Source organism: Siphateles boraxobius, unplaced genomic scaffold (genome assembly GCF_051911475.1).
Source record: "Siphateles boraxobius isolate OS27281-9 unplaced genomic scaffold, OSU_SipBor_1 19, whole genome shotgun sequence".
NCBI lineage: Eukaryota > Metazoa > Chordata > Actinopteri > Cypriniformes > Leuciscidae > Siphateles > Siphateles boraxobius.
Genome location: NW_027508799.1, coordinates 1,407,769 through 1,427,500, shown reverse-complemented (window position 1 = coordinate 1,427,500; position 19,732 = coordinate 1,407,769). Strand labels below are relative to the sequence as shown.

Here is a 19,732-nt window from a genome sequence, read left to right as displayed (position 1 = left end):
GACCCTCAGAGGTTCTTCGTAAAACCGGGTATGCATACATAATCTGAAAGGACACAGGCATAAACAGAACGTTACATAGCTGTCATATTCCAACTGAAAGTATTTTACTACAGCATTTCTTTTTTATGTAATTAATTATTATAATATTATAATAATTAATGATTATTATTATTATGAGCATAAGCATTATTGTTTTTTATACAACTGTGAATCACTTTGAATTGCCTTGTGTACAAATTGTAAATAGTGTGATGAACTTATTAATAAGAAAATAAATAACACTTCTTGGTACAATCTTGCTGGTATCATGCCATGCTTAAATCGTTTTGTTTTGTTTAGCTTTTGTGGCAGAGATTACTAAGAAACACCAAATATAACATAAAGGCGTTTATGACAATTCATAATAATATGATCATCAAACAGATCTAAAACTTAAAATGGTATATCAAATCGTTTTGGTATATCTTTTATAACATAGTTGAGAATCATTTGTTGAAACAAAAAAACACTTGTTTTTGCCTATTCATGTCTTTTTAAATATGTATAACATAGTATTTAAAAAGATAACATAAATATGTATACTGGTGTATAACATACTATAGTATAACATATATGAATTAAACTTTTTTTTTAAAGGTTTTAGTAAAAATCTTCTTGTGCTCAAAATAATGTAATGAATGACACAAAAAAATACTAAATTAACAACAACAAAAAAATGGTTTAAGGAGGATATAGCTTAATTAGCGGTCGGATAATTATCTTGACAGTAGTGGCATGTTTTTTACTGTATATCATGGTAAAGTTGCAGGTTCACATGTACAGAAGAAAACGTGTGCTATTACACGCTAGCTAGCTTTATTGGCATGTTTAATTGTCTAAAAACAAACACTGTTTATTAATAAATAATGATCGATTATACAGTTGTGAAGAATAGACTTACCTGTTGCAAAGATGACGATAATTACTACTGATGACGACTACTTCCTGCTCAGCTACTGTTCAGACGCTCTCGCTTACTGCTCCGCGCTTTGCTCTATCGCTTTTATATTTCTATATTTTATCTCCTTTTATCACCTAATTTTAACTTCAGCAAATCAGCACGGTGCTCAAACGCTTGGATTACTACAAAAAAAAGCAGAATTATTTTATTCGACCAGCCTCCCACTGAAAGCTTACATTCCGGGGAAGAGAAAACACAACTGCCTACATTCATAAGGATAAGAAAATGCCTCCTCTGGAATCTACTTGCTGCTCCAACTGCCACAGACTTTTACAAAGGATTGCAATTCTTGAAAAAAAGTTAATTGCGGGACCACCAAACCAGACGGAACACACAACAGAGCTTCGTCATGGACGTCCTCAGCATACAGCCGGTGAGTCCCATGAATCTAGTGCTTCTCGACAGGCCATACTGAGTGTAGAGAAACAAGCCGATCGTTTTACTAATCGATGGCACAAACAGGGTGCGAGACCCAAAGGCACTCGAGACATCAGATTGTCACGAGCATCACATATTACTGCAGTAGCATCCTCTACCCCAGATACGGCTCTGACAAGGACTGCAAACACTGGTCTCCTACCACCGCCTATACATCTTGAGAACAGATTTGAAGTATTAATGAATGAGGAATCCCCAAATTTGATGAATGTGATCGCACACAGACAGAATCAGCCAGTAGCTAACACTGATGCTAACTGGGGCTCAAGGTCGAGCAGACAGCGGCACTCAGCTCACAGTGCAGTCGAGCCCAGGACTCTGATAGTGGGCGACTCCGTAATCAGAAACATTAATAGCAGGGATACAACAATGTGCTGCCTTCCACAAGCAACAACTTCTGATGTAAACAGGGAACTTCAGAACATTCTGATGAAACATAAGACTGCAAATCGACTCATCATTCATGTGGGGAAGAATGATATTCATAAAGAGCAGTCGGAACTTCTTAAAAAGGATTTCAATGAACTTTTTGAAACACTTAAAAGACTGAAAGTTCAAACATTCATCAGTGGACCACTCCCAGCAAGAGGAACAAACAGGTTTTCATGGTTGCTTGGGCTTAATACATGGCTGCAAAAAACCTGCAATATAAAAGGAGTGAACTTTATTGACAACTTCAATCTTTTCTGGAGTCAGAGGCAACTGTTTCAACAGGATGGCCACCACCCAAACAAACTTGGTTCAAGAGTGCCAAAGGACAATATCTACTTCTCCCTCCGTCATCCTTCTGCAATGTGTGCCAATCCACTCAACCTGAATGGCACACACACACCTGGATACAGTATGAATGACCACAGGATTTCACTTCAGCACCTGAATGGACATGCGGTTGACACATCACACAAGGACAGTGATAACACCACTCAGCCACAACAACCTCTGCTCACGGACACAATCTCAGCTGAGCCCTGCCCACAGAGCTCACCACAGACAGACTGTGACATACCAGCACTGCTCCAAGATACAGCACCCATAGACGACTTTCTGGAAAACAGCCAGGGAAACCAGGACAGCATATTACAGCCTCCAATAACACCAGAGCAAAAATCCCTCTCACCGGAAACATTATCACTCTCTCCAGCATCTCCACTTCTGTGCTTCTCAGAGAAAATGGAACAACTGGTGCATGCTGGAACTAGACTATCCCACTCTTTTGCTGCGAGCCCCCAGATACCAACCAAAAAAACGCCAGGCCCCACAACCACCAAAGCCTGCGGGCCCAGCTCGCCCTCCCCCTCCTCCTGTGAGAGCTCTTCGGCCTCAAATGATAAATTAGCTCAAATGGTAGAGCGCTTGCTTAGCATGCGAGAGGTAGCGGGATTGATGCCTCCATTCTCCAGGGCTGTCCATCCTTTTTACGCCCCCCCTTCATGGGGCACTACCTAGATGAGCTCTTGCGGCTCAGTGCTGCCGAAAAAGTTTTTTTGAACGAGGTACTGCACACATTCCTGGAAAAGCAGGTCCCACCGAGATTTGAACTCGGATCGCTGGATTCAGAGCCAAGAGTGCTAACCATTACACCATGGAACCTTGGCGTGTGTCAACTTTTCCCATGAGCAGCAGAGATTTGAATTGCCTTGTGTACAAATTGTAAATAGTGTGATGAACTTATTAATAAGAAAATAAATAACACTTGTTGGTACAATCTTGCTGGTATCATGCCATGCTTAAATCGTTTTGTTTTGTTTAGCTTTTGTGGCAGAGATTACTAAGAAACACCAAATATTACATAAAGGCGTTTATGACAATTCATAATAATATGATCATCAAACAGATCTAAAACTTAAAATGGTATATCAAATCGTTTTGGTATATCTTTTATAACATAGTTGAGAGTCATTTGTTGAAACAAAAAAACACTTGTTTTTGCCTATTCATGTATTTTTAAATATGTATAACATAGTATTTAAAAAGATAACATAAATATGTATACTGGTGTATAACATAGTATAGTATAACATATATGAATTAAACTTTTTTTTTAAAAGGTTTTAGTAAAAATCTTCTTGTGCTCAAAATAATGTAATGAATGACAAAAATGAGGATGGAGGAATCGAATGAAAGCTTTTTTATACATTGGAATACTTGATCACTCGAGCGTCACTTCATAGCGTCATCAGCAGCGCTCAAAGGATCTGCCCTCATGTTGTTGCAGTTTGTTTATTTAAGAAATTCATAATAAATAATAATAAAGCAAGATACCCTGTTGAAATATGTGTAATGTGTGGTTTATATAAACTGCAAAGGAAAAGTACACTTTAAAACAGATTGTGACCGATGTGAAGGGGGAGGAGAATGTATACGTGCGTCACGTTTAGTCAATAAAACACTTCCGCATAGGATACACCTGTGTATCCTCGCTCATGACTCCTCTGAAAGCCTCCTCACTCCTCGATCCTCGCCTCCTCACGGTGCAATTAGAGAATTGAGATGTCCTTCAAGATGGCTGAGCTCGATCGGTTTCCGGGTCATAGGATGGAGGACAGAGGAACGAGGAGACGAGGAGGGATATTGAGAAGCACCCTATGTTTCCCCAATTCCGACTCGGTTTGAGAGTGCCAATTTCACCGCCACGTCAGCAGTTGCGCATCACCTCTGTTTTTTCCCTCCCTTCCGCGAAGAACCTAAAAAATGTTCTACCGAGATTTGAAATCGGATCGCTGGATTCAAAGCCCGGAGTGCTAACCATTACACCATGGAACCAACACACCCTCCCAGCTGTCTGTCTGAGAGGCAGATAGCGATGAGGCTAGGTGGAATCAGGTAGCTTAAAGGAGGCGGGCGTGGTTCCTCTGCCGAAACCCGAGATTGAACCAGGGACCTTTAGATCTTCAGTCTAACACTCTCCCAACTGAGCTATTTCGGCCAGATACTCGTGCTGTTTAGCCTGGCAAATGAAGGTCCCACCGAGATTTGAATTCGGATCACTGGATTCAGAGCCCAGAGTGCTAACCCTTACACCATGGAACCTCGGCGTGTGTCAACTTTTCCCATGAGGTGCAGAGATTTAAGTAATTCAGTCCAGAAGCGCGATAGCAAGGAGCAAAAGAAGCCTTTGCCTTTTAAGCCCATGTTTCCCCAATTCCGACTCGGTTTGAGAGTGCCAATTTCACCGCCACGTCAGCAGTTGCGCATCACCTCTGTTTTTCCCCTCCCTTCCGCAAAGATCCTAAAAAGGTTCCACCGAGATTTGAACTCGGATCGCTGGATTCAAAGCCCAGAGTGCTAACCATTACACCATGAAACCAAAACACCCTGCTAACTGGCTGTCTGAGAGGTGGAATAAGGTAGAGTAAAAGAGGCGGAGGTTGTTCCTCTGCCGAAACCCGGGATTGAACCAGGGACCTTTAGATCTTCAGTCTAACGCTCTCCCAGCTGAGCTATTTCGGCCAGGTACTTGTGTGGTTCAGCCAGCATGGATGTATGGGAGACCGCCCGTTATTTTCGAGAAGAGCAGAACGAAGGTCACAGAGTGGCCCGTAAAGGGATCGAACCCGCGACCTTGGCGTTATTAGCACCACGCTCTAACCAACTGAGCTAACCGGCCTCACTCTGGCACATTTTATCCCCAATTGCTCAGAAATATCCTGGTTGCCCTAATCAGGCTGAAGAGATTAAAAGCAAAGCCTAATAATGGGCTCGTCCTGGATTTGAACCCTGGACCTCTCGCACCCTAAGCGAGAATCATACCCCTAGACCAACGAGCCGAAACATACATCCTCCGTGCTGCTGTCGGGCCGCAAACATTTCAGCTTCCATGGCTTAAAGCGCAATTTTCTTATTAAATCAACAATTAAAAGGTAGCCGGTGCAAAGTTTCCAGCACAGAGGAAATGGGGCCTCTTTTCGCTCATGACTCCTCTGAAAGCCTCCTCACTCCTCGATCCTCGCCTCCTCGCGGTGCAATTAGAGAATTGAGATGTCCTTCAAGATGGCTGAGCTCGATCGGTTTCCGGGTCATAGGATGGAGGACAGAGGAACGAGGAGACGAGGAGGGATATTGAGAAGCAGCCTATGTTTCCCCAATTCCGACTCGGTTTGAGAGTGCCAATTTCACCGCCACATCAGCAGTTGCGCATCACCTCTGTTTTTTCCCTCCCTTCCGCGAAGAACCTAAAAAATGTTCTACCGAGATTTGAATTCGGATCACTGGATTCAGAGCCCAGAGTGCTAACCCTTACACCATGGAACCTCGGCGTGTGTCAACTTTTCCCATGAGGTGCAGAGATTTAAGTCATTCAGTCCAGAAGCGCGATAGCAAGGAGCAAAAGAAGCCTTTGCCTTTTAAGCCCATGTTTGCCCAATTCCGACTCGGTTTGAGAGTGCCAATTTCACCGCCACGTCAGCAGTTGCGCATCACCTCTGTTTTTCCCATCCCTTCCGCAAAGATCCTAAAAAGGTTCCACCGAGATTTGAACTCGGATCGCTGGATTCAAAGCCCAGAGTGCTAACCATTACACCATGAAACCAAAACACCCTGCTAACTGGCTGTCTGAGAGGTGGAATAAGGTAGACTAAAAGAGGCGGAGGTTGTTCCTCTGCCGAAACCCGGGATTGAACCAGGGACCTTTAGATCTTCAGTCTAACGCTCTCCCAACTGAGCTATTTCGGCCAGGTACTTGTGTGGTTTAGCCAGCATTGATGTATGGGAGACCGCCCGTCATTTTCGAGAAGAGCAGAACGAAGGTCACAGAGAGAAAATGAGTGGCCCGTACGGGGATCGAACCCGTGAACTTGGCGTTATTAGCACCACGCTCTAACCAACTGAGCTAACCGGCCTCTCTCTGGCACATTTTATCCCCAATTGCTCAGAAATATCCTGGTTGCCCTAATCAGGCTGAAGAGATTAAAAGCAAAGCCTAATAATGGGCTCCCCGGGATTTGAACCCGGGCCCTCTCGCACCCTAAGCGAGAATCATACCCCTAGACCAACGAGCCGAAACATACATCCTCCGTGCTGCTGTCGGGCCGCAAACATTTCAGCTTCCAAGGCTTAAAGCGCAATTTTCTTATTAAATCAACAATTAAAAGGTAGCCGGTGCAAAGTTTCCAGCACAGAGGAAATGGGGCCTCTTTTTTTGTGGTCATTGGAAATCACGCTGCAGGACCTGCACACGAATAATGAGAAGCTTACTTACAGGAGCCTGGTCTGCAACACTGGACCCAGTTGATGTTGCAGGAGCAGAGGCAGCACTTGGCTGGACAGAAGGCTGTGGAGGAGACTGCAGAGGAGGCTGAGCAGGGCGCAGAGGAGGAGACTGCAGAGGAGGCTGGGCAGGGCGCAGAGAAGGAGACTGCAGAGGAGGCTGGGCAGGGTGCACAGGAGGAGACTGCAGAGGAGGATGGGCAGGGTGCAGAGGAGGAGACTGCAGAGGAGGCTGGGCAGGGTGCTGCAGTCCTGTGGGTGGCTGTAGTGAGGATGGTCCGGGTGCAAAAGGACAGGGGTTGAAAGCCTTGCTGGAAAGATGGGAGATGCTCTTTCCAGTGGACAGGAAGCTCTGCAGGCGACTGGGACACCTGGCCAGGGGTCCACAATGCTGGAGGAGCAGGATAAGGGGCAGGAGCAGGGGCAGTAGCATGAGCCGGGGCAGGAGCAGGGCCTCTCGAGCCTGCAGTGGCTGGAGAAAAAAGAAAAAACTTACCCACTTACAGGGTATGGCTGGAGACAAAATCTTTTGTGCCAGCTGTGAAGCAAATAATTGCTTCCCCCGCGCCAACAGGGCCTTCACATTGGTCGCCAGCAGTGGGCTGTTCTTAGTGGCAGTAGGTGGAGGAGGAACAGACACAGTGGCAGTGGGCACAGCAGCAGTGAGGACAGATGCCGTGGGCACAGTGGCGGTGGGCACGTAGGCTGGAGCCTGCCTCTTCAGCACGTATGCTTTGAAAAGGGCCATATTGGTGTTAGGCCCGGCCTTTGCCTTCTTCAGGTAGGTGATGAGAGCCTGGGCCTCCTTGCTTGGGTCCTCATACACCTCCATTATTGACCTACCCTTAAAATCCCCAAACTCCACCATCAGACACCAAGAGTCTCCTGTCCTCTGGGCCTCCTGCAGCATGGCCTGTTTTTTTCTGATACACCTCTACAGCCTCGCCTACCTCCCTGATCTGCGAGGTGTATCTGAGGAACAGGTGTTTGTTGTCCGACAGCGGGTTGTCCCTCTCCTCCTCCCCCAAAATGCTGCTGACCAGATAGCAGGCATACCCCAGTGAGTTCTCCAGCAGCCACAGGAACCTCTGACCCTGGTGTTTCCCAAACTGGATCTTGCAGTGAGCCAGAACCAGGAACTGGTCTCCAGGATTCCCTCCATTCTGCCTCACAAAGGCAGTGGCATCAGCCAGGACCTCCTCCTTACACCTGGCCCTCCCTGCCAACACGATCTTCCTCCTATTGGCCTCCTCAGTTGGCCCCATAAGGAGTCGACCCTCAGAGGTTCTTCGTAAAACCGGGTATGCATACATAATCTGAAAGGACACAGGCATAAACAGAACGTTACATAGCTGTCATATTCCAACTGAAAGTATTTTACTACAGCATTTCTTTTTTATGTAATTAATTATTATAATATTATAATAATTAATGATTATTATTATTATGAGCATAAGCATTATTGTTTTTATACAACTGTAAATCACTTTGAATTGCCTTGTGTACAAATTGTAAATAGTGTGATGAACTTATTAATAAGAAAATAAATAACACTTCTTGGTACAATCTTGCTGGTATCATGCCATGTATCATGTATCATGGTAAAGTTGCAGGTTCAAATGTACAGAAGAAAACGTGTGCTATTACATGCTAGCTAGCTTTATTGGCATGTTTAATTGTCTAAAAACAAACACTGTTTATTAATAAATAATGATCGATTATACAGTCGTGAAGAATAGACTTACCTGTTGCAAAGATGACGATAATTACTACTGATGACGACTACTTCCTGCTCAGCTACTGTTCGGACGCTCTCGCTTACTGCTCCGCGCTTTGCTCTATCGCTTTTATATTTCTATATTTTGTCTCCTTTTATCACCTAATTTTAACTTCAGCAAATCAGCACAGTGCTCAAACGCTTGGATTACTACAAAAAAAAAAGCAGAATTATTTTATTCGACCAGCCTCCCACTGAAAGCTTACATTCCGGGGAAGAGAAAACACAACTGCCTACATTCATAAGGATAAGAAAATGCCTCCTCTGGAGTCTACTTGCTGCTCCAACTGCCACAGACTTTTACAAAGGATTGCAATTCTTGAAACAAAGTTAATTGCGGGACCACCAAACCAGACGGAACACACAAACGAGTTTCGTCATGGACGTCCTCAGCATACAGCCGGTTAGTCCCATGAATCTAGTGCTTCTCGACCGGCCATACTGAGTGTAGAGAAACAAGCCGATCGTTTTACTAATCGATGGCACAAACAGGGTGCGAGACCCAAAGGCACTCGAGACATCAGATTGTCACGAGCATCACATATTACTGCAGTAGCATCCTCTACCCCAGATACGGCTCTGACAAGGACTGCAAACACTGGTCTCCTACCACCGCCTATACATCTTGAGAACAGATTTGAAGTATTAATGAATGAGGAATCCCCAAATTTGATGAATGTGATCGCACACAGACAGAATCAGCCAGTAGCTAACACTGATGCTAACTGGGGCTCAAGGTCGAGCAGACAGCGGCACTCAGCTCACAGTGCAGCCGAGCCCAGGACTCTGATAGTGGGCGACTCCGTAATCAGAAACATTAATAGCAGGGATACAACAACGTGCTGCCTTCCACAAGCAACAACTTCTGATATAAACAGGGAACTTCAGAACATTCTGATGAAACATAAGACTGCAAATCGACTCATCATTCATGTGGGGAAGAATGATATTCATAAAGAGCAGTCGGAACTTCTTAAAAAGGATTTCAATGAACTTTTTGAAACACTTAAAAGACTGAAAGTTCAAACATTCATCAGTGGACCACTCCCAGCAAGAGGAACAAACAGGTTTTCACGGTTGCTTGGGCTTAATACATGGCTGCAAAAAACCTGCAATATAAAAGGAGTGAACTTTATTGACAACTTCAATCTTTTCTGGAGTCAGAGGCAACTGTTTCAACAGGATGGCCACCACCCAAACAAACTTGGTTCAAGAGTGCTAAAGGACAATATCTACTTCTCCCTCCGTCATCCTTCTGCAATGTGTGCCAATCCACTCAACCTGAATGGCACACACACACCTGGATACAGTATGAATGACCACAGGATTTCACTTCAGCACCTGCATGGGCATGCGGTTGACACATCACACAAGGACAGTGATAACACCACTCAGCCACAACAACCTCTGCTCACGGACACAATCTCAGCTGAGCCCTGCCCACAGAGCTCACCACAGACAGACTGTGACATACCAGCACTGCTCCAAGATATAGCACCCATAGACGACTTTCTGGAAAACAGCCAGGGAAACCAGGACAGCATATTACAGCCTCCAATAACACCAGAGCAAAAATCCCTCTCACCGGAAACATTATCACTCTCTCCAGCATTTCCACTTCTGTGCTTCTCAGAGAAAATGGAACAACTGGTGCATGCTGGAACTAGACTATCCCACTCTTTTGCTGCGAGCCCCCAGATACCAACCAAAAAACGCCAGGCCCCACAACCACCAAAGCCTGCGGGCCCAGCTCGCCCAAAAAACTGTTTTAAAAACTTTTGATCTGACTCAGCATGTTCATGGACCCACATATAATCATGGACACACTCTAGATTTACTTATCAGTAAGGGTCTAAATATTTCATCAACTGTTATTAAGGATGTAGCACTGTCTGATCATTTTTGTATTTTCTTTGATATATTGATCTCTCCTGCCATTGAAGCTAGATCTGTGTCTGTCAAGAAGAGATGCTTAAATGAGAACACTAGTGTACTATTTATGAAGGCTATATCTTTAACACCAAGCATATCTGCTGACTCTGTTGATTTTCTCCTTGATTCTTTTAACTCAAAAGTTAAGAGTGTAATTGATGATATTGCTCCTGTGAAAGTCAGGAAGAAGAGTGGCAGACAAAAAGCACCTTGGAGAAACTCAACAGCAGTGCAAAATATGAAAAGACAATGCAGAAAAGCAGAGCGCATGTGGCGGAAGACAAAACTTGTAGTCCATTATAACATCTACAAATACAGCATCCATGCTTTCAATAAGGAACTAAGCAAAGCTAGACAGACTTTTTTCTCGAATATTATAAACAGCAATATAAACAACACGCGCACTCTTTTTGCTACTGTAGAGAGACTGACAACCCCCCCAAGCCAGATTCCCAGTGAAATGCTCTCAGTGAGAAAGTGCAGTGAGTTTACTTCTTTCTTCTCTGAGAAAATCAATAATATCAGAAAGGTGATCAGCTCATCCTTGAGTTGCGCTGGGGTCAGGCAGATCAGACAACAGCACGAGAAAGTAGCCACTATGTCTGATTTCGAAGAAATTGATGGCAAAATTTTGGAAGAAACCGTACAGCAACTAAAAACATCAACCTGCGCCCTTGACGCACTTCCCACATCTTTTTTCAAAAATGTGTTACACAGCTTAGAAGCAGATCTCCTGGAAGTGGTAAATGCCTCACTTCTCTCTGGGAGTTTTCCGACCTCCCTGAAAACTGCTGTCGTCAAGCCCCTCCTGAAAAAGAGCAATCTGGATAAGACCATATTAAACAACTATAGACCGATATCAAATCTTCCTTTCATAGGCAAGATCATTGAAAAAGTTGTCTTCAATCAGTTGAACAAATTCTTAAGCTCGAATGGATACTTTGACCATTTTCAATCTGGTTTCCGACCGCACCACAGTACAGAGGACGCGCTCATAAAGATAATAAATGATATTCGCTTAAATACTGATACAGGCAAATTATCAGTGCTGGTACTACTCGACCTCAGTGCTGCATTTGACACCGTCGATCACAAAATACTTCTTGACAGGCTGGAAAACTGGCTGGACATCCATGACATGCGGAGTCCCTCAAGGCTCAATTCTTGCGCCACTCCTATTCAACCTGTACATGCTCCCAATGAGCCAAATAATGAGAAAGAACCAAATCGCTTACCATAGCTATGCAGACGACACACAGCTCTACTTATCCCTATCGCCTAACGATTACAGCCCCATTGACTCCCTTTGCCAATGCATTGATGAAGTAAACAATTGGATGTGCCAAAACGTTCTTCAGTTAAACAAAGACAAAACTGAAGTCATTGCGTTTGGAAACAAAGATGAAGTTCTCAAGGTGAACGCATACCTTCAGTCTAGGGGTCAAACAACTAAAAATCAAGTCAGGAATCTGGGTGTGTCTCTAGAGTCAGACCTTAGTTTCAGTAGTCATGTCAAAGCAATAACTAAATCAGCATATTATCACCTGAAAAATATTGCAAGAATTAGATGCTTTGTTTCCAGTCAAGACTTAGAAAAACTTGTGCATGCTTTCATCACCAGTAGGGTGGATTATTGTAATGGACTTCTCACTGGCCTTCCCAAAAAGACCATAAGACAGTTGCAGCTCATACATAACGCTGCTGCTAGGATTCTGAGCAGAACCAGAAAATATGAACACATCACACCAGTCCTCAGGTCTTTACACTGGCTGCCAGTTACATTTAGGATTGATTTTAAAGTATTATTACTGGTATATAAATCATTCAATGGCCTAGGACCTCAATACATTCCAGATATGCTCAGTGAATATAAACCCAACAGATCACTCAGATCATTAGGATCACATCGGCTAGAAATACCAAGGGTTCACTCTAAGCATGGCGAGTCTGCTTTTAGCTACTATGCCAGCCGCAGCTGGAACCAGCTTCCAGAAGAGATCAGATGTGCCCCTACAGTAGTCACATTCAAATCCAGACTCAAAACACATCTGTTTAACTGTGCATTTACTGAATGAGCACTGTGCCACTGTTCGTCCGACTGTTTGCACTGTATTTTATTTTATGTTTTAATTATTCTGATTTCATTTGATTATTTCTGTATTTTATCTTTTATTCCAAACTGTTTTAATTATTCTGATTTCTTTTGATTATTTTAATTTCTTCTATGTAAAGCGCTTTGAATTACCATTGTGTATGAAATGTGCTATTTAAATAAACTTGCCTTGCCTTGCCTTGCCTAATAATAGCGGTCGCCGATTGGTCAAAAGTAAGCCACAGCAGAGAAACACGATTGGCTCACGTGGGCTTACTTTGGGCTTACTTTGTGTCAATCGGTAGGAAGCAGTTGGCGCAAGCGAGAGGTAGTGGGATCGATGCCTGCATTCTCCAGTGCTGTCCATCCTTTTTACGCCCCCCTTCAAGGGGCACTACCTAGATGAGCTCTTGCGGCTCAGTGCTGCCGAAAAAGTTTTTTCAAACGAGGTACTGCACACATTCCTGGCAAAAGCAGGTCCCACCGAGATTTGAACTCGGATCGCTGGATTCAGAGCCCAGAGTGCTAACCATTTCACCATGGAACCTTGGCGTGTGTCAACTTTTCCCATGAGCAGCAGGATTTAAGTCATTGAGTCCAGAAGCACGATAGCAAGGATTTAAGTCATTGAGTCCAGAAGCACGATAGCAAGAAGCAGATGAAGCCTTTGCTTTTTAAGCCCATGTTTCCCCAATTCCGACTCGGAATTGAGAGTGCCAATTTCACCGCCACGTCAGCAGTTGCGCATCACCTCTGTTTTTTCCCTCCCTTCCGCAAAGAACCTAAAAAGGTTCCACCGAGATTTGAACTCGGATCGCTGGATTCAAAGCGCAATTTTTTGATTAAATCTACAATTAAAAGGTAGCCAGTGCAAAGTTGCCAGCAGAGAGGAAATGCGTCCTGTTTTTTTGTGGTCATTGGAAATCACGCTGCAGCACCTGCACACGTGCTAGGGATCGCGCCTCGTCTTTGTCTTTGAGAGCGATGGACACCTTCTCTCCATCATCGAGGGGAATTAGCTCAAATGGTAGAGCGCTTGCTGCGCAAAAGAAGGGGCCCAATCTTTGCGACCCGCACACAAGCCAAAAAGACGCTAAAAACGAGAATTTGCCCACAAATTTCCCCTGCAACATTATTAGGGCTATATTCCTGTGTGTTATGAAGGAGTTTTAGTCACATTTGAAACAAGTCACCCTCCGCGGGCTGGATTCGAACCCGTGTTCTGCGTGTGATCAACTGCGCCTGCGTCTTCATTTATCTATGACATCATTATATTGATTTATATTTTTGTTGTGTGTATTATTATTATTTTTAAATATTGCACATTACATGTAGTTGATTATTTAATAAAATGAATAAAAATGGAGGGACATGATTTGATTGACATGATTTATCAGATTTGTTTTAAGACACTTCAAATGTTTTATTAAATGTTTTTTTTTGTGTATATTATTTTTTAAAAATTGCATATTACATGTTGTTTATGATTGAATAAAATGAATACAAATGTTTCTTCAAATATGTGTGTTTTTTGTGAGGGATATGATTTGATTGATATGATTTATTAGATTACTTTAAGACACTTTAAATGTTTTATTAAAATGAATACACACAAATATTTCAATGACACTTAAAATGTTTTATTAAAATGAATACACAAATATTTAAATGACACTTTAAATGTAAAAAAACAAATATTAAAATAAATACACACAAATAATGAAATGAGTACACAGACACAAACACACATATATACATATATATATATATATATATATATATATATATATATATATATATAGGACAATATGAAAGACTGGGTGGAACCATGTACAGTAATATATACAAAATATATACAGGAAAAAAGCAAATTGTTTATTGAGGAGGTGGAGTTTGGCTTGTATTTTGCTGGCGCTGTTCTGCCAACCAGTCATCTAAAGATTTTCCATTTGAGGCACGCAAGCAAAATGTGGCATTACCATATCGGCTATGGCCAAACTCTTTGGTTTTGGGCTGCCCACATTTGCTGCACATGTTAAAGGTTACCCCTCGCACATACTTCCTCTTATGGACTCCGCTTTCCGTCTCCTGGGCCCGCCGGCGCCTGTTCCTCTGGGTGTAACGGGAAACAGGAGCAGCAGACACAGGAGCAGGTGGAGCTGGGCCTGCACCGGATGTTGAAGCACCAGAAGGTGGAATCACCATTGACACGGTCATGTCTGGGTTAAGGACTAGTGACAATGACCCAGGTGCTGAAATGGGCTGCACAACTCCTGATGCTGTGGGGGCAGGTGCAATGGGGCACACCATGGTGGTGGCAGCAGCAGGCCGCCGACCTGGTCGCAGAAGAGGAGCCTGTCCTTCTCAATTTGGCAGAAGGGTAAATGTATGTTTTGGGCATGAGGTCGATGCCGCTTCATCCAATTTTTCCCTCGGTGGAGGAAGCTGCGTATCAGCCACAGCAATTGGGTCAGGTGGAGTCAGTCCCTGAGCGAGGACACTCATTTCCTGTTTTTTCTGCTGCCGTTGAAACCTGAAAATAAATTACATGTATTATATATATGTTTAAAAAAGTATTCAGTTAATTTGAAGAAAATAATGTGCCTTGCTTACCACTGAATGAGTGTCTTCTGGTTTAGCTCAAACAGCTGGATCATTGTTTCATCCATCAGCCTGCGATTGTTAAGCAACAGCTCTCGGATGTGGTGGTAATCCGAGAGGATTTTAGACCACCTGGGGCGGCAAACTCCAGCCTTCTTGGTCGCCGACTTGTGTAAAGCACACAGCTTTGTACAAATGGCCTCAACCAAGCGGCTGGTGCTGGGCCACTGTGCTGGTCCCCCGGGATGTCCAATCAGACACCGTTTTACAATCTCCACACCCGTTGTGACTCCGGACCGCTTTGGTGCCTTAAAGCGTCCATGTGTCAGCTGAGGCTGATGTCGAGGCTGATAGTTGACCCGCTGTTTGTCTATGTCATGGAGAGCTGTCCACAGCTGAATGGCCTCTGTCACCTGCAGGTCAGTGAGGTAAGGAGCCTCACGAAGACCAACCAGGTAACCTGCCATATCCTGGACCTTGTCCCACCCAGCAATGCCATCGGGCCCAATGAATGCTCCCTAGTAAATTCAGATTAATGTTAATATATGTGGAATAAAACGAGATTGAAATTAAATAAAGCCCTTAAAGTGTTTTACCTGAGCCTCGTCGGAGAAACTGCTTCCAGTGTCAGATGGCTGTGACAACACTGAAGGGGCAGGGGCAAGTTGGTGTCCTTCTCTAGTTGATGTGGATGGCTCAGCCAGTGACACGTCAGCCATTGATACATCAGCCAGTGATGCTGGGGACTGAGGCTGAGGCAAAGATGAGGGGCTGTTTGCGAGATCATGGCAGGGGTCATTCTCGTACAGCACTGGAACTGTGATGTCCTCCGTGATCTCTTCCTCAAACCCCTCATCTTGCAGGTCTTGGTCATCAATTTCCTCCACCAGCCTGTCTTCATCCTCTGGGTTCTGGAGCACTGGAGTCAGTGTTTTGCCAGTCTGGCTGTAAAGGTACTCTATTCCTAGCAATTCACCTACGAGAATAAAAGGGGTAAAAATATGTCTTAATATTTTGTCTAGTACATTTAAGGCTAAATTGATACTTAGTAGAGTATTACAAAATAACAAATTAATGAATGTCTTGCCTGTATATGCTCCAGGAGGGCGATAGCGCTCATCCCAGGGCTTCCCAAAGACTGTCTTGCTAAGCTGGTCCACAACCTCTCTCATGGCACTGCCATATGACCGGATGGAGGACGCTCCTTTTATGGCAACTTCCATCCGGTCATCATTCCAACGCATCAAGCCCTCAAGGAGATAGGCTTGAAAATGCGCATCACTGGCACTGGTTCCTAAAAGTAAAAAAAAAAAAAAAAAAAGGGTTTTATATGTCACATATGTACAATATATTTACTACACATGAGGTGCTATGAAGTAGCTGGTTACATGTAATAGAGTTATGTAATTACATAAAAAAATTATTGTCATTATAACCAGAGTTATTAGTGATTTGTGAGGCAAGACAGCTTTGTCAATGCTTTTATGACATCAGAAAAGAACTGTAAAAGTGTGACATTTATTAATGTGACATTAATTTAACGTAATGGAAGCAGTTACAGTGCTTATATTTTTTTACAGAAAAATTACTAATCCATATGTATGTAATACCTGGAATAAAACGGTTCAGGTGGAGGTGGAATGACTCCAAGGAGGTAGAGCCTCGAGCATACCTGTAGCAGCACAGCTCCACACCGCCTTTCTTCAGTGTCCCCTTCTTTATGTAGAGCGGAAAGTGCTCTGGGTCTTGGATACACTGTACATGCTTCCGCTGTTCTTTCCATATCTGCTGGATCCGTTCATGGTTCAGAAGTGGAACTCCCAGAGTATCCTTCCCGTCCGCACTGTCAAACTGATCAATCAGTGACCCAATCAATATGGTGGTCTCCTCCTCCCCCCTGGTCCTCCTCCGGCAGTGCAGTGCCAACTCCCTCCGGTTAATGCGAGCACTGACCGCCTTTTCTGAGATGTAGCCAGTCTTCTTTGCTGCCAGCTCACCCTCCTTTGCACGGCGAAGAGCAGCCACATCCTCTGAATCCCACTGGAATATGGACATGGATAGACGTACCATGAAGATCCCATAGAGCGGATGAGCCTCTGTCGTGACACCTGCAGCAAATCGCCGCATGAAATGCCAGATGTCCAGGCGCACTTCAAGCTCATCCCACTCCGAAAACATGGCCTTCACCTGAGACTGGCCGTGTTGACTGCAGCAATCTCTGTCCACGTACATCACCTTTGGGGATGCCTCTCCTGCCTCTCGGTAGCGTTTCATTAGGCCAGCTGCCATGGGGTCCAGTGCATGTCCCTCGGCGGCTGTTAGGACAGAGACAAGGACTTGGCCGTGTTCGTTACCAACATTTGTGCACCAGGCAGCTGTTCCTGAAGCAGCACCGGCAAGTTTTTTTGTGACCTATTGAAGAAAAAAAAGATTTTTAAAAACAAAACAAAATAAAAACTCATAACTGTGCATTATGTACACACACACACACATATCCATATCTGGACAATTTCTGGATATAAACAGGGCTGTGATACCTTTTTTGTGGAGTCCATCTTGAGAACAGAGCCAAATACAGATGTTATTTTGGCCTTGACCTCGTCCAGTCGCCCCAGAACATCCCTGGCGTACACAGCTAACAGCCACTTATTATTATTATTATTATTATTAGACTTTATTGTCCACCTTGGTGGAAATTTGTCTTTGACTTCTCCAAACATATATGCATCAGTGACACAACAGTTAAAATGACAAAATACACACAGTTTAAAAGTATGACACTACCACCGTCAACATACAACAACAGAAAATGGAAAGCAGCGCAGCCGATTAGAAGTTATATAAAACACAAAGACGCTTTCAGTTTAAATTAAGTTCCTGTATGGCATGGGGAATAAAGGATCTCTTATAAATGTTCCGGCTCGCCCTTGGGACCCTGAATCTACGGCCAGATGGGAGCAACTCAAACTCTGAGTTGAGTGGGTGTAGGGTGTCTGCTGATATCTGTCTTGCCTTCCTGAGTACCGCCCTATCATACACATCCCCAAGCTGCCTTTGTGACTTGCCAATCACCTTCCCTGCAATATTAACAATTTTGGAAAGCTTGTTTTTGTCTTTCACATTCAGATTGCCATACCAAGCTGTTATATTGAACTGTAAAATGCTTTCTACCAGACCCCTATATGCCATCTCAAGAATGTGTTGACTGACCTTGAAGCTCCTCAGCTTTCTAATTAAAAACAATCGCTGGTTAGCTCTCTTAAAAATACTCTCTGAGTTAACATTAAAACTTAAAGTGCAATCAATGATTGTACCCAAGTACTTAAAATTTTCCACTACTTCCACAGGCCGGCTGTTAAGTACAACAGGGGTGATGTTACTGGCCCCTCTTGGTTTCGTTCGTATTATAAGTTCTTTTGTTTTAGTCACATTAATTTCCAGTTTAACAGTCTGACACCAGTCCTGCAGTAAAGTGACTTGGCTAAAATAAGCTTCCTCATGTGCTGCATTATTTTCTGTGAGAAGTCCTACCAAGGCCATGTCATCAGCATACTTAAGTAAACTAACATTGGTGCTGTGCACAGTCATGTCATTTATATAGATTGAAAACAACAGAGGTGACAACACGCAGCCTTGTGGTGCTCCAGTATTTATGACAAGCTCATCTGAGTAGACCCCATTCATTAAGACTCTCTGAGGGCAGTCAGTTAATAAACTTCTAATCCAGTGAATGAGCCCACCATTCACATTCATCCTATGAAGTTGTTCTAAAAGAATATCAATTTGCATAGTATTAAAAGCAGATGTAAAATCAATAAAAAGAACCCGAGCAAGTGATTTTGGTTGTTGCAGATGTTTAGCTATTTGATTTACAAGAGTAAGAGTTGCGTCCTCTGTGCCCCTGTGTGACCTATAGGCAAATTGAAGGGGGTCAAGTTGATTCCCAACAGAAGCCATAAGATGGGTGCTGACCACTCTCTCCATACACTTGGCTAAGAGTGGAGTGAGTGCCACCGGTCTAAAGTCTCCAAGGTCTGTAGCCCTAGAGACCTTAGGCACAGGTATTATTGTGGACTTCTTCCATACGTTTGGAAAAACACCACAATTCAGCAAAATTTGGAACAGCTGAGTAAGAACCACTTTAAGCTGTTGAGAGCATACCTTTAGCACCCTTCCTTGGAGGCCATCAGGCCCAGGGGCTTTGTTTGGTCTGATTTTAGAGAGACACATGGCTACTTCTTCTTCAGAAAGCTGTATATGTTCATAACTACCAATCTGATCACAGGTAATATTGCACCCTATTTTTGGTTATGTGCCACAATCTGCCACGTTTACACTTTGTTTTTTTCTTTCCCTACCCATTATTGTATTTAATCCCTCCCATGCTTGTTTTGCATTGCCTGTACAAAATCTTTGCTCAACCTTATTCTTAAAATCTATTTTTGCTGTAAAAGCTTTACGCTTGAAATCCTTCTCTTTCTCCTTTACTAAGTCAGCTTCTCCTCTCAAAAATGCAGCCCTTTTCTCATTCAGACACATTTTAAGATCCTTTGAGAGCCATGGCTTGTTATTACTAAACACTTGAACTATCTTGGAAGTGATAACAGTTTCTTCACAGAACTTGATATAGCATGTGATTGTGTCTGTCAATTCGTGATGATCAGAGCATGCGTCAAAAAACATGCGC

The 19,732-nt window shown here is 43.6% G+C and overlaps 9 non-coding genes across 9 annotated transcripts; all 9 read right to left on the bottom strand.

The window, feature by feature from the left end:
• Window positions 1–2,956: 2,956 nt before the first annotated feature.
• trnaq-cug (transfer RNA glutamine (anticodon CUG)) lies at window positions 2,957–3,028 on the bottom strand. Its single transcript has one exon. It is a non-coding gene; the product is annotated as a tRNA-Gln (tRNA).
• A 1,263-nt stretch (window positions 3,029–4,291) lies between these two features.
• On the bottom strand, window positions 4,292–4,364 carry trnaf-gaa (transfer RNA phenylalanine (anticodon GAA)). Its single transcript has one exon. It is a non-coding gene; the product is annotated as a tRNA-Phe (tRNA).
• A 309-nt stretch (window positions 4,365–4,673) lies between these two features.
• Window positions 4,674–4,745, bottom strand: trnaq-uug (transfer RNA glutamine (anticodon UUG)). The gene has a single exon. It is a non-coding gene; the product is annotated as a tRNA-Gln (tRNA).
• Window positions 4,746–4,815: 70 nt separating this feature from the next.
• On the bottom strand, window positions 4,816–4,888 carry trnaf-gaa (transfer RNA phenylalanine (anticodon GAA)). Its single transcript has one exon. It is a non-coding gene; the product is annotated as a tRNA-Phe (tRNA).
• An 83-nt stretch (window positions 4,889–4,971) lies between these two features.
• trnai-aau (transfer RNA isoleucine (anticodon AAU)) lies at window positions 4,972–5,045 on the bottom strand. Its single transcript has one exon. It is a non-coding gene; the product is annotated as a tRNA-Ile (tRNA).
• An 849-nt stretch (window positions 5,046–5,894) lies between these two features.
• Window positions 5,895–5,966, bottom strand: trnaq-uug (transfer RNA glutamine (anticodon UUG)). The gene has a single exon. It is a non-coding gene; the product is annotated as a tRNA-Gln (tRNA).
• Window positions 5,967–6,036: 70 nt separating this feature from the next.
• Window positions 6,037–6,109, bottom strand: trnaf-gaa (transfer RNA phenylalanine (anticodon GAA)). The gene has a single exon. It is a non-coding gene; the product is annotated as a tRNA-Phe (tRNA).
• A 93-nt stretch (window positions 6,110–6,202) lies between these two features.
• On the bottom strand, window positions 6,203–6,276 carry trnai-aau (transfer RNA isoleucine (anticodon AAU)). Its single transcript has one exon. It is a non-coding gene; the product is annotated as a tRNA-Ile (tRNA).
• A 6,643-nt stretch (window positions 6,277–12,919) lies between these two features.
• On the bottom strand, window positions 12,920–12,991 carry trnaq-cug (transfer RNA glutamine (anticodon CUG)). Its single transcript has one exon. It is a non-coding gene; the product is annotated as a tRNA-Gln (tRNA).
• Window positions 12,992–19,732: the final 6,741 nt, after the last annotated feature.